Source organism: Siphateles boraxobius, unplaced genomic scaffold (genome assembly GCF_051911475.1).
Source record: "Siphateles boraxobius isolate OS27281-9 unplaced genomic scaffold, OSU_SipBor_1 26, whole genome shotgun sequence".
Taxonomy (NCBI): domain Eukaryota; kingdom Metazoa; phylum Chordata; class Actinopteri; order Cypriniformes; family Leuciscidae; genus Siphateles; species Siphateles boraxobius.
Genome location: NW_027508876.1, coordinates 2,860,200 through 2,873,516, shown reverse-complemented (window position 1 = coordinate 2,873,516; position 13,317 = coordinate 2,860,200). Strand labels below are relative to the sequence as shown.

Genomic DNA, 13,317 nt, shown 5'->3' with positions numbered 1-13,317 from the left:
TCGCTGATCAATGTTTATATGTGAGTAAAAGCCTAAACTAAATCTGTTCATCATTTGAAGCGATTGAGTCTCTTCAGAAAATTTGGACTAAACCGGTCAATTTAATGGATTAGTTTTACGAAGTCTTTAGGAGCTTTTTGAAGCATCAAACTGGTAGTTGCGTAGATTGTCAATGGAGGGACAGAAATCTTCATTAAAAAGTTCATTAAAAATATCTTAATTTGTGTTCCGAAGATGAACAAATGTCTTACGGGTTTGGAATGAAATGAGGGTGAATAAATGATGACATAAATTTTTAGGTAACTCTTCAAAATACATGCTTTGAAATTTGTTACCGCCACAGTAACGCAAAAGTACACGTAAGTTAAACAGTACCATGCGCTTGCAATGTGTTGGCCAGTCCCTAATGTCTTAATAGGCCAGAAACACACAGTTTTGCCAAATAATGCAATTGTTTACCAGCTTTTAAAGGGTATAAAACTGTACACACACACACACACACACACACACACACACACACACACACACACACACACACACACACACACACACACACACACACACACACACACACACACACACACACACACACACAATTGGTCAGAGCAGATCCACTTTTGAGGTTCAGAAGGTCATGACATAAAAAGTCTGAAATTATCGTGAAGTACACTAACAAAACAGCCTCGGAAGCGTTCAAAACTAGCGTAGTATAGGAAGCTCCACATCTGTGCACCTGGTGGTTGCCTGGGGACTGTCTGCTACTGTCTTTAAGCAAGACAAGGAGAGATTAGTACACTCCCATTGGTTGGCCTAATGGCATTGCTGGGCTAAACAGCTGACAGGTGTTCTCCAGAACCCTTTCCCTGTTTCCAAGCCAACTTGTACATCTACCCCCACCGTGTAGGCATCCCTCTGATATATGCATCATGGTTACTTCTGCCGTGAAGTTCATATAAAAGCTTGTTTATTGCTCAATTGTTTTCTCAGGATTTGAGCAGGAATAAAAGCAGCAAGTCGTCTGTAGACTCTGGTTATTGTGGCTCAATGTTAGCAGGCTTAACTGAGGTTTCTTTATATTTGGAATGATTGTTGGCAGTATTCACAATGACGTCAGACTATTTAGCAGTTCACATCTAGCTTTCGGCACCAGAGGTGTCAGAGGTGTTACTTGGTGGTCCGTCCCCTTTGAGGATTCACTGGTGATTTTTTAACAGGCATATTTCACTCCAGCAGTTTTGTGTTTTTAGTTTAATAGACTAGTAGTTCAAATTTAATTTGGATTGCTTGACTGCTTTATGTAAATGAGAGGTTTCATTAAAATTTAATTAAAGCCAACTTGAATTTATATATTTAATATTTTTCTGATTGAAACGTGATATCCAATGAGAAAAAAAAATTACGAAGAGACCCAAATACATACAGTACACTCACTTTAAGAAGTCTGTAGAAAATTAACTGCTTGATTGCTATATCATCGAAAACGTAAACTATATTATCACCCAGCAATACACTCACCTAAAGGATTATTAGGAACACCATACTAATACTGTGTTTGACCACCTTTCGCCTTCAGAACTGCCTTAATTCTGCGTGGCATTGATTCAACAAGGTGCTGAAAGTATTCTTTAGAAATGTTGGCCCATATTGATAGGATAGCATCTTGCAATTGATGGAGATTTGTGGGATGCACATCCAGGGCACGAAGCTCCCGTTTCACCACATCCCAAAGATGCTCTATTGGGTTGAGATCTGGTGACTGTGGGGGCCATTTTAGTACAGTGAACTCATTGTCATGTTCAAGAAACCAATTTGAAATGATTCGGGCTTTGTGACATGGTGCATTATCCTGCTGGAAGTAGCCATCAGAGGATGGGTACATGTTGGCCATAAAGGGATGGACATGGTCAGAAACAATGCTCAGGTAGGCCATGGCAATGCTCAGGTAGGCCGTGGGATGCACATCCAGGGCACGAAGCTCCCGTTCCACCACATCCCAAAGATGCTCTATTGGGTTGAGTTCTGGTGACTGTGGGGGCCATTTTATTACAGTGAACTCGAATCATTTCAAATTGGTTTCTTGAACATGACAATGAGCTTTGTGACATGGTGCATTATCCTGCTGGAAGTAGCCATCAGAGGATGGGTACATGGTGGCCATAAAGGAATGGACATGGTCAGAAACAATGCTCAGGTAGGCAGTGGCATTTAAACGATGCCCAATTGGCACTAAGGGGCCTAAAGTGTGCCAAGAAAACATCCCCCACACCATTACACCATCACCACCAGCCTGCACAGTTGTAACTAGGCATGATGGATCCATGTTCTCATTCTGTTTACGTCAAATTCTGACTCTACCATCTGAATGTCTCAACAGAAATCAAGACTCATCAGACCAGGCAACATTTTTCCAGTCTTCAACAGTCCAATTTTGTTGAGCTCTTGCAAATTGTAGACTCTTTTTCCTATTTGTAGTGGAGATGAGTGGTACCCGGTGGGGTCTTCTGCTGTTGTAGTCCATCCGCCTCATGGTCAGCCAGCAGGTCGTGAGTGTTCGTACGAGTCCCCCAGTCCTTCTCTCTCCTGCTCTCTTGCACCAGCCAGCTTATATGCTGTCTCCCCACGCCAATTACTGCAATCAGAGACAGGTGTTCGTCATTTTGCACTTGACCCACTTACTTACCGCTCGGCTCCTCCCTCACTCTCTCGCTGCAGACTCCTCAGAACCACGCCCCCCTCATCACAGTCTTCTTGAATTACTGAGAAGTCTTGTTTCAAATATAATTATTTTGAAGTGTTGGTGCTTAATGTAACACTATCTAGTGTAAATGATAAATCATGTTTGAGATTTGTGCTGGCTACTGTATACAGGCCACCAGGGTACAATACAGACTTTATCAAATAATTTGCTAGTTTTCTATCAGAAATAGTACTGGGTGCAGATAAAGTCCTAATTGTTGGTGATTTTAGTTCCGGTTCACATGGCTAGACGGAAGCGATAAATAATTCTGTGAATGAGCGGGCCGGAGCGCGTTAAGGGTTTTCTGTTAGAACGGTGTGGTGTAAGCGCCCCCTAAGTTAATAACTAATGATCTTTGCAATGGAAGTGAATAGATCAAAACTAACTTTAGCTGGACAATAACTTTATTCTAGAGCTGCTGTAAAGCCAAAACAATCTCTGTTACTTTAATTTCCTATTATCACATTAAAGTTGATTTGAATAAGTCCATATTGTTAAAAGCGCTATATAAATGAAGGTGACTTCAGTTGACATACCAAAATCTTGGAATTTAGAGTTTTTGTGAATAGTAGTTGGAATGACGTGCACCAATACACAGTAATGTAAATAGGATCTATGTTCACTGAAAAAAAAAATCACCTTTACAAGGCTAAATATTGTATTGTCACACATAATCCTCTGCAGCGATACTGCATCTGTCCTGAGGTTCACGTATCACACTCACGGCCACTAGTGTCAGACTACACAGGTCAGAGGTCGTGACCCTCACAGGTAGCAGTATGCACAGACTACGAGACCCTACGCACTGCGTCGTTCTGTTTTGACGAGGGACAGTTTCGTGACACAGCAGATTTGAGCGCCCCGCAAGCAACTGCGGTTTGATTTGTCGATTGGGGGGATGTTGAGGGGCAGAGAGGAGGCCATTGCTCTAATGGGTGGTGAGACAATAGGCCATTACTAATCAGGGACCTCAAGGTTGCCATGAGGTTAATTGTAATGCAGGTGGCACTTGTATAAGGGGGTGAAAAGGGGGAAAAAAAACAGTTGACTGCTTTACTGCTCTGGTGTCCATTGTGTTTTAACATCAGCCCCCAGGCCAGGATTTGCCTTTCTCTCTCATGCTCTCTCCTCTCTGTCCCCCTTCACCTTTTAATCTCTTATTATCTACCAATTCTCATTCGGGCCTCTGTGGGTTAAAGAAAACCTTTCACCAAATTTCAAAAAGGAAATGTAAATATTGAGCCTGTCCTGCCCTGCAGTGGCTGTTGTGATGCGCAGGAGATCCATTGATGGGCCCATTGCTCCTTCACACTGCATTTTACATTCGCTGGAAGTGTCCTTTTGTATCATTGTTATTTGTTTAAATTGACAGAAACAGCAGAATTTGCGTGTCATTGTGAGTCTCTGAAAGAACATCTCCAAATAAGAAGGTTTGGGTGAATAGAAGATGGCATGGTTTCCTTTACATGTTTACATTAGCTTTATTAAGTCGCATTGTTTGTCACAGCTCAATCTCCACTTAGTTTGTAATTCACATTTGTCTCTATTGGTTTTAAGGACTTCAGAAATGCATAAAATGTTTGAGGATAGAGAAATAATTTGCTGTTGTGATCTTTAGGCACAAATGATTGACTATTTGTTGCAGACATGTTTATGTAAGGTTGTTTAATATTATTTTCAAAGAGCATTAAACTTAAAATGGTATTTTAAGATGCCAGAAAACATCTTATGTAAATTTCACGGCTTTTGAAAGAGTTCAAATTTGTATTTTTAACCTTATATCTGGTTTTTCATTTCATAAATTGGATACATTTATGGGAAAAATGTATTACAAATGTTTTTGTTCCAATCTTATATTTAGAGTTTAGCTGTATTTATTGCTTATGATGCAATGTGATGATTAAAAGTAGATAGTTTTGTTTTGGTTTAAAATGCACTCAGATTCAAGGCATTGTCTCACTTAATATGAATAAAAGAGATAAACATTCTGCTGTAGCGATGCAAAAATGCACCAATACTTGTTGCAGAGGTGTTGTTGTGTGTGGCATTGATTACAAAATGTTTAACTTAAGTGGTATTTTAAATGGAAAATAACATTGTGTGTAAAATGCATGACTTTTGAAAGAGTTCTAATCTAAATTTGTAGGTGTTCTTTTTATTTTATTTTTCTAATTTGACAAATGTTTCTCTGATATATATCAAATTCAATTAACAAAATTAAAATCAATTATTTTAAAGTCTTTTATCAAAAGCAATAAATTAATGTTGTAAATGATCATTTATGTTAAATGTATGTTACATTTGTTTACTTATCTTTGAAAAAAAATATTATTTTAACGATTGAACCAATTGATTTCAAAAAAAATTATTTGATACATTTAAAGGAAGCATTTATGTTTTTCATATTTAAGAGATATTTCAAGTTTTACATTAACAAAACATTTTATATAAAATTCATGACTCATAAAAGAGTCAATTATTAGATCTGACAACATTTAAGTATCTTTATTGAGTATTAGTTTATTAGAATTTCATGTCATAGACAGTCAGCACTCAATCGGCAGCACTTCATGTCACTTTAGTGACTGCTACCCCTTCATTCATATTTCACTCTGTCAATAAATTCTCTGACACTTCAAAGTCCTCACTATTTACAGAGTCCATGTTTCCAAAAGATCTGGCCATTGGCAGCTCTACCCAGCACATATTGAGAGGCTGACACCCTTGTAAGTTAGTATGGTCCCCCCTCACCCATCTGAAACCAGGAGGAGGAGGAGGAGGAGGATTGTGTGGGGAAAAGGTCTGAAAGACAAGCATGGCTGTGGCTGCCAACCTGCCCAAGCAAATGTTCCCTGTGTTTATTCAGCTGATGATTGGACAGTGGCCAGAACATGTCAGTCCTGGGCTGCCTTTAACGCCTAATGTAAGGGAAATACGTATAAGTGTGCACTTGATAACATGACAGATGAGATGCCGTGAGGTTATGGGAGAGTCTGTGATGCTTGTGTGACAGCAGCAAAGAAGGGGGAAGGAAAGAGTGCCACTTTATTTCTGCCAACTTCTTTTCCTGTCAAGCGTCCCCTTTGAAAGGAGCATTACACATTCAAGTCACTGTTGTGTCTTTGATAAAACACATAGGGTGAGAGACTCAATAAAAAAAAAAAAAACGGAAAAAGAAGGGGTAAAAAAGTGTTACAATGGATTATTTTCTGGGGGGAAAAAGGAATGAAGACACTGTCATGAGCATTGTAAGCAAAAAGTATAAGTTCCTCTATATCGAGGAATCAATAAAGTCTTAGGGAGACACTTGTGACCAACCTTAGGTTTCCAAATGCACTAGCAGTGCACGCTTCAGTGAGCCACATTACTCTTTAATTATCTCCTATAGTGACGCAGACCTGGGCTGCATTGTAAAAGATTTAATGTAAAATGAACAGTAACCTACTGGCAACAAATAGCCAGCAAGCTTCTGTATTTTATTCCACAGTAAAATTACTGTACATCTGACTGCAGTAGTGCACAGCATACCCTATAATAACTTACAGTATATCTATACTGTAAAATTAATTACACTTCTTGTTTTTCCACTATATTTTAAAATACTGTAAGTTACTTAGTTACTTTAAGTTACTATGCAGTATAATTGATTATGGTAGTTAAATATACACTTATGTACACAACATTATAACTAACTACAATCTGTTACACGCTTTTTAAAAATAATGAAATATAAAGGCTTGTATGCCAAAAAAAATTCACACAGTGATTATTAGATGTCACATGTCAATTATGAAAACACTCAGAAGTCCGTTTAAAAACTTTTATTACAAATAAATCCATTAAACTGTGAAAACACTCACCAGACTTGGCAGGGGCAATGCAGATCCCAGATGTTTGCTGGCTATAGAGAACAAAACACAAAAATTGAGTTGCACTACAGCTTGACAGACATCAATGTGAACAGCTTTCATTTCATTTACAGTATATGGAACCACAATACATTCAACTAGGAGATGTGCCAAAACGTAATACCTTCAAATGAGAATGAAACTGTGAGGGTGAGTACATTTTTGTATGTACAATCCCTTTAAACTAAATTCTAAGATCCTGATCTGCTTGATCAATGTTACAAATCTAAAACCGCACTCATTTTATGAATTTGAATGTGTTCTTTAGTAGCCGAACATTACTCACCTCTGTATTAACTGAAAGAGCGATACTCATCAGCACGCTGCAATATCGAACAACTTTACATACACGCTGTAACAAATGAAAAACATATATGTGTACAAAGGCCAACAGCAGTTTTGAAGTTACATGGACATCTAAAGTTTGCAAGATTACTGTGACAAACTCTGGAATAGACTCTACAGAGTACTGACACACTTTGCAAGAGAAAGGCATTTCTAATCTTATTTCCAAGCAATTTTAACATTAGAAACAGTACTGACCCATCCATATCTGGTGACTTCAAGGATTTTTACCTGAAAGACAAAGAGAAATATGGTTAAGTTAAAACATATAAAAATAATTCCAATATATAAAGTAAAAATAAATAATTATAAAAAAATAAAAAAATACAAAGACCAGAAATGAGAAGCTACAACTTACATGCAACTTAACCCTTAACTGTCACCCCCCTTTTGATAATTGAGATTAAAATGCACTATACAAACTTAAATGGTTGTAATTCAAGAATGCTTTGGAATATAGAACTAAGTTTGCTATGTTGTCTGGGGCTATATGCCCATGGTAGGGTCTCCCAAGGCAAACAGGTCCTATGCGACGGGTCAGACTAAGAGTGGTTAAAAATCCCCTAATGATGGACAAAAATTCAAGGACCGTGACGTCGCCCGGTATGGTGCAGCCGGGGCCTCACCCTGGAGCCAGGCCCGGGGTTGGGGCTCGTATGCGAGCGCCTGGTGGCCGGGCCTCTCCCCACGGGGTCCGGCCGGGCTCAGCCCGAAGGAGCGACGTGGGACCGCCTTCCCGTGGGCTCACCACCTGCAGGAAGAGCCGTAAGGGGCCGGTGCAGAGAGGATTGGGCGGCAGTCAAAGGCCGGTACCTCGACGACCCGATCCCTGGACACGGAAACTAGCCTTAGGGACGTGGTACATCACCTCGCTGGCGGGGAAGGAGCCTGAGATGGTGCGTGAGGTTGAGAGGTCCCGACTAGAGATAGTCGGGATCACCTCTACGCATGGCTTGGGCTCTGGAACCACACTCCTTGAGAGAGGATGGACTCTTCACCACTCTGGAGTTGCCCATGGTGAGAGGCGACGGGCTGGTGTGGGTTTGCTTATTGCCCCCCAGCTCAGCCGCCATGTGTTGGAGTTTACCCCGGTGAACAAGAGGGTCGCTTCCCTACGCCCAGGGTCGGGGATAGGTCTCTCACTGTCGTGTGTGCCTACGGGCCAAACGGCAGTGCAGAGTACCACGCCTTCTTGGGGTCTCTGGGAGGAGTGCTGGAAAAAGTGCTCCGACTGGGGACTCCGTCTTTCTACTGGGGGACTTCAACGCTCACGTGGGCAACGACAGTGACACCTGGAGGGGCGTGGAGCGGTGTTCAGTTATTGGACTTCTGTGCTAGTTACAGTTTGTCCATAACAAACACCATGTTCAAGCATAAGGGTGTCCACCAGTGCCCGTGGCACCCTAGGTCGCAGGTCGATGATCGACTTTGTGTTCGTTTCATCTGACCTGCGGCCGTATGTCTTGGACACTCGGGTGAAGAGAGGGGCGGAGCTGTCAACTGATCACCACCTGGTGGAGAGTTGGATCCGATGGCGGGGGAGGAGGCTGGACAGACTTGGCAGACCCAAGCGTACTGTAAGGGTTTGCTGGGAACGTTTGGCAGAGTCTCCTGCCAGAGAGATCTTCAACTCCCACCTCCGGCGGAGCCACGACCGGATTCCGAGGGAGACTGGAGATATTGAGTCTGAGTGGACCATGTTCTCCACCTCCATTGTCGAAGCGGCTGCTCGAAGCTGTGGCCGTAAGGTCTCCGGTGCCTGTCGAGGCGGCAATCCCCGAACCCGGTGGTGGACACCGGAAGTAAAGGATGCCGTCAAGCTGAAGAAGGAGTCTTATCGGGCCAGGTTGGCTTGTGGGACTCCTGAGGCAGCTGACAGGTACCGGCAGGTCAAGCGGACTGCAGCCCGGGTGGTTGTGGAGGCAAAAACTCGGGCCTGGGAGGAGTTCGGTGAGGCCATGGAGAAGGACTATCGGCTGGCCTCGAAGAGATTCTGGCAAACTGTCCGGCGCCTCAGGAGAGGGAAACAATGCACTACCAACGCTGTTTACAGTGGAGGTGGGGGGCTGTAGACCTCAACTGGGGATGTTGTCGGACGATGGAAGGAATACTTCGAGGATCTCCTCAATCCCGCCGGCACGTCTTCTATTGAAGAAGCAGAAGCTGAGGGCTTAGAGGTGGACTCGTCCATCACCCTAGCTGAGGTCACCGAGGTAGTCAAGAAACTCCGCGGTGGCATGGCACCGGGGGTGGATGAGATCCGCCTTGATTACCTCAAGTCTCTGGATGTTGTGGGGGTGTCTTGGCTGACACGCCTCTGCAGCATCGCGTGGCGGTCGGGGACAGTGCCTCTGGGATGGCAGACCGGGGTGGTGGTCCCTCTTTTTAAGAAGGGGGACCGGAGGGTGTGTTCTAACTACAGGGGGATCACACTTCTCAGCCTCCCTGGGAAAGTCTATGCCAGGGTACTGGAGAGGAGAATACGGCCGATAGTGGAACCTCGGATTCAGGAGGAACAGTGCGGTTTTCGTCCGGGCCGTGGAACACTGGACCAGCTCTATACTCTCTACAGGGTGCTGGAGGGTTCATGGGAGTTTACCCAACCAGTCCACATGTGCTTTGTGGATTTGGAGAAGGCATTCGACTGTGTCCCTCGCGGCGGCGTGTGGAGGGTGCTCCGGGAGTATGGGGTCCGGGGTCCTTTGCTAAGGGCTGTCCGGTCCCTGTATGACTGAAGCAGGAGCTTGGTTTCGCATTGCCGGTAGTAAGTCAGACTTCTTTCCGGTGCATGTTGGACTCCGGCAGGGCTGCCCTTTGTCGCCGGTTCTGTTCATATTTTTTATGGACAGAATTTCTAGGCGCAGCCAGGGGCCGTAGGGTGTCAGGTTTGGGGACCACGCGATTTCGTCTCTGCTTTTTGCGGATGATGTTGTTGTGTTGGCGGCTGGGATGAAAATCAGCACCTCCAAATCCGAGGCCATGGTCCTCAGTTGGAAAAGGGTGGCTTGCTCACTTCAGGTTGGTGGAGAGATCCTTCCTCAAGTGGAGGAGTTTAAGTATCTTGGGGTTTTGTTCTCGAGTCAGGGAAGGATGGAACGGGAGATTGACAGACGGATCGGTGCAGCTTCTGCAGTAATGCGATCGATGTACCGGTCTGTTGTGGTGAAGAATGAGCTGAGCCGTAAGGCAAAGCTCTAGATTTACCGGTCAAACTACGTTCCTAATCTCACCTATGGTCATGAGCTTTGGGTCATGACCGAAAGGACAAGATCCCGGTTACAGGCGGCCGAAATGAGCTTTCTCCGCAGGGTGGCTGGGCGATCCCTTAGAGATAGGGTGAGAAGCTCGGTCACTCGGGAGGAGCTCAGAGTAGAGCCGCTGCTCCTCCACATCGAGAGGGGTCAGCTGAGGTGGCTCGGGCATCTGTTCCGGATGCCTCCTGGACGCCTTCCCGGGGAGGTGTTCCGGGCACGTCCCACTGGGAGGAGACCCCGGGGAAGACCTAGGACACGCTGGAGAGACTATGTCTCCCGGCTGTCCTGGGAACGCCTCGGTGTCCCCCCGGAAGAGCTGGAGGAAGTGTCTAGGCAGAGGGAAGTCTGGGCATCTCTGCTTAGACTGCTGCCCCCGCGACCCGGCCCCGGATAAGCGGAAGAAGTTGGATGGATGGATGGACCTAAGTTTGGTCTTGTTTTAAAGAAAACAATCAGCGGATTATTACTAAAGTGAAAGCACTTCAAAAAATGTAATTATGAAAAAGTTATGGAAGTTATAATTTACAGTAAATCAAATATACTTTATTAATATATATTTTTTTAATATAGAATATTTTACAAAATATTTTTTACTATAAAATTGCTATAAAATGAAAGCTATATATCTAACCAAGTTGTGTTCCAAATTTAAAGTTGATATCACAAAAATTGAAGTTCCCATGAGATTTTGTTTAGGCGTAGTACCAAAAACAGCCACCGGGTGCCATTGAATTCCATTGAATTTAATTGCATGCATTCTGCCATAACAAATTAATACATTTCTATCCAAATATCACTTCTGTCACTAAATTTGGAACCTTGAGACTCAGACCTTACTGACAATATGTGTTTTGTCAAGATTAGAAAAGGTTTTGATAATAATTATGAAAGATGATGCCGAAGAGGGGAGGGGCCTAATAAAAAATACCGTTTCTATGGTAACGCAACGTCCAATTTCTAAGCGGTTTTCACAGGATGAATTCTGAGTTCGTAAGCTTTCAAATGATACCTTATTTATGATAACTACTAAAATATGTGACACAATAATAATAAAAAAATTATATATATATATATATATATATATATATATATATTATACTTTTTAGAGGACTTCTTATTTTACTTTTTAAAATAAAATTGTATCTTTTTTATTGACAAATACTAGATTATGTTTTATTATGAACTTTTAGCATTAAAAACCAAAGTTTCAATTATTAAAAGTGTGTGCGTCGACTTTTTGTGACAAAGGTCAGAAACTCCTGTGATGACATCGATTTTTTGAGGCGCACTCTTGTCATAAATTCATATATTACTGTTCATACATAATTTGTAAGAAAAAAAACAATGCTAAAATATCTATTTAGGAGTCTTAGACATTTCCAACGATATACAGTTTGTCATAATTAGATTAGGATTTAATAGTAATATAGCAAAGTAAAGTTAGATATCCCGTATACGGGATCGTGACAGTTAAGGTAAAAATAACAAAAAAAGTTCACTTTTGTAAATGAAATAATTGAATGCTCATATTAATTATACAATCTTTTTATTTACTTTATTACTTGTAAAAAAGGTGGCTAGCAGGAGCTTTTTACGAAAAATATGAGATATGTTTTAAAGTTGATGTCATGTCTCTATGATCTTTGAGTTCACTAGAATTAGAATATTACATACGTTTACAATAGTATTTTTCTTAAAAAAATAGAATGTAGGTTTCACAAACTGAGATTTGTATCATGAAAGGGGTATTTTTTTAGCAACATTTCACATTTGATGTGATCTAAAAATGAGAAAGGGTTAAACTTTTTAACTGATATATAGGGCTAATAAAAAATGTGATTTTGAAAATTCCGCTTTGTGTTGTGCTAAGAAAAGCTATTGATGCTTCCTTATTTCCTCACTCCCCCGTGACCTCACAGCCCGTGACCTTGTGTCATAACAAACTGGGTCCTCCCTCGAAATTGTCTATCAGCTATGAATGATTAATAATTATGGTTCATATAAACGATATTAAGTTAAAATATGCATAGCTTACTATATATAGTGCATGATGAAACAAACTGAGTGTAATTTGTTTTCTTGATAAACTGTTAATGAATCCAAAAAATTAATAATAGCCTATTAAGTGAATGATTGAACATCATTAAATTGTTCTTTTATAAATGAAATATTTGTACACTTAACAGTTAATTTAACACATAATTGCATTAAAGATGACAGTGCATACATGTACAGTAGGAGCAAATGTGTGTATACACTAAGCTATCAGGCCAATCGGTATCTGATATGCTATGCTAGTAGGCCTAGTATGCTAACTAATAAAGATATTAATGGTCATTTTAAAGTGGTTCAAACAAGATTTATCATAACATGATTTTGTAGAAATTGTAATCAGACACTAAAGAGAGTAGGCCAACCTATTAAAATTAATTTGAGATCGCTTGGGGTCCTAACAGAGACCCACTTTCGAGGGAGAACCTGATTTGTCACAGATAAGAATATAAAAACTAATGACAAATTTGGTGCGACTTTCACTGCCTGTGTATTCACTGTAAGTTCGGGCTGGACGATATAGCCAAATTTTATATCACAATATATTTCTTAATTTCGGTCGATACGATATAAGTCCGATATCAATATGAACAATATAAAAGCCTCAGAAAAACTGCCAAGAACGCCCATAACAGATGTCTGTTCCTACAATCTTCTGAAAAATGAATTTGCCAAGTCTATGAAATCTGCTGGAGTCTTTCGCTACTGCACCATAACAAACTACATGAAGCAATGAAATAACCCATCATAACAATAATATTCTCTTCTCAATACCTGCTACAAGACTATGAAAGCATATGGGTAGCAATAATCAGTTTGAAATGTAATATGCAAAATGACAATGTAATATGTAAAATGGCAATGCATTTCTGTTTTTAAATTTACATTTGCCATAACATTTGTGCAACATTTGGTACAAATTGGCAAATTTCCTGCATTTACATAAATTTAGGGACTATGGTGTTACAAAATCCAGGAAATAATTAAGTTGATTATAATGATAAATTCTGCCAAAAATAAA

At 41.2% G+C, this 13,317-nt stretch overlaps 1 long non-coding RNA gene across 1 annotated transcript in view; it reads right to left on the bottom strand.

Annotated features, from left to right (window-relative positions):
- Positions 1–6,541: 6,541 nt before the first annotated feature.
- The window catches only part of LOC143751577 (uncharacterized), a 43,532-nt gene continuing 36,756 nt past the window's right edge, over positions 6,542–13,317 (bottom strand). The window contains exons 2-4 of the long non-coding RNA XR_013207271.1: positions 7,189–7,221; positions 6,932–6,997; positions 6,542–6,638 (exon numbers count right to left, since the gene is read on the bottom strand). This is a non-coding gene — a long non-coding RNA (uncharacterized LOC143751577). The remainder of the gene's footprint in view (positions 6,639–6,931; positions 6,998–7,188; positions 7,222–13,317) is intronic.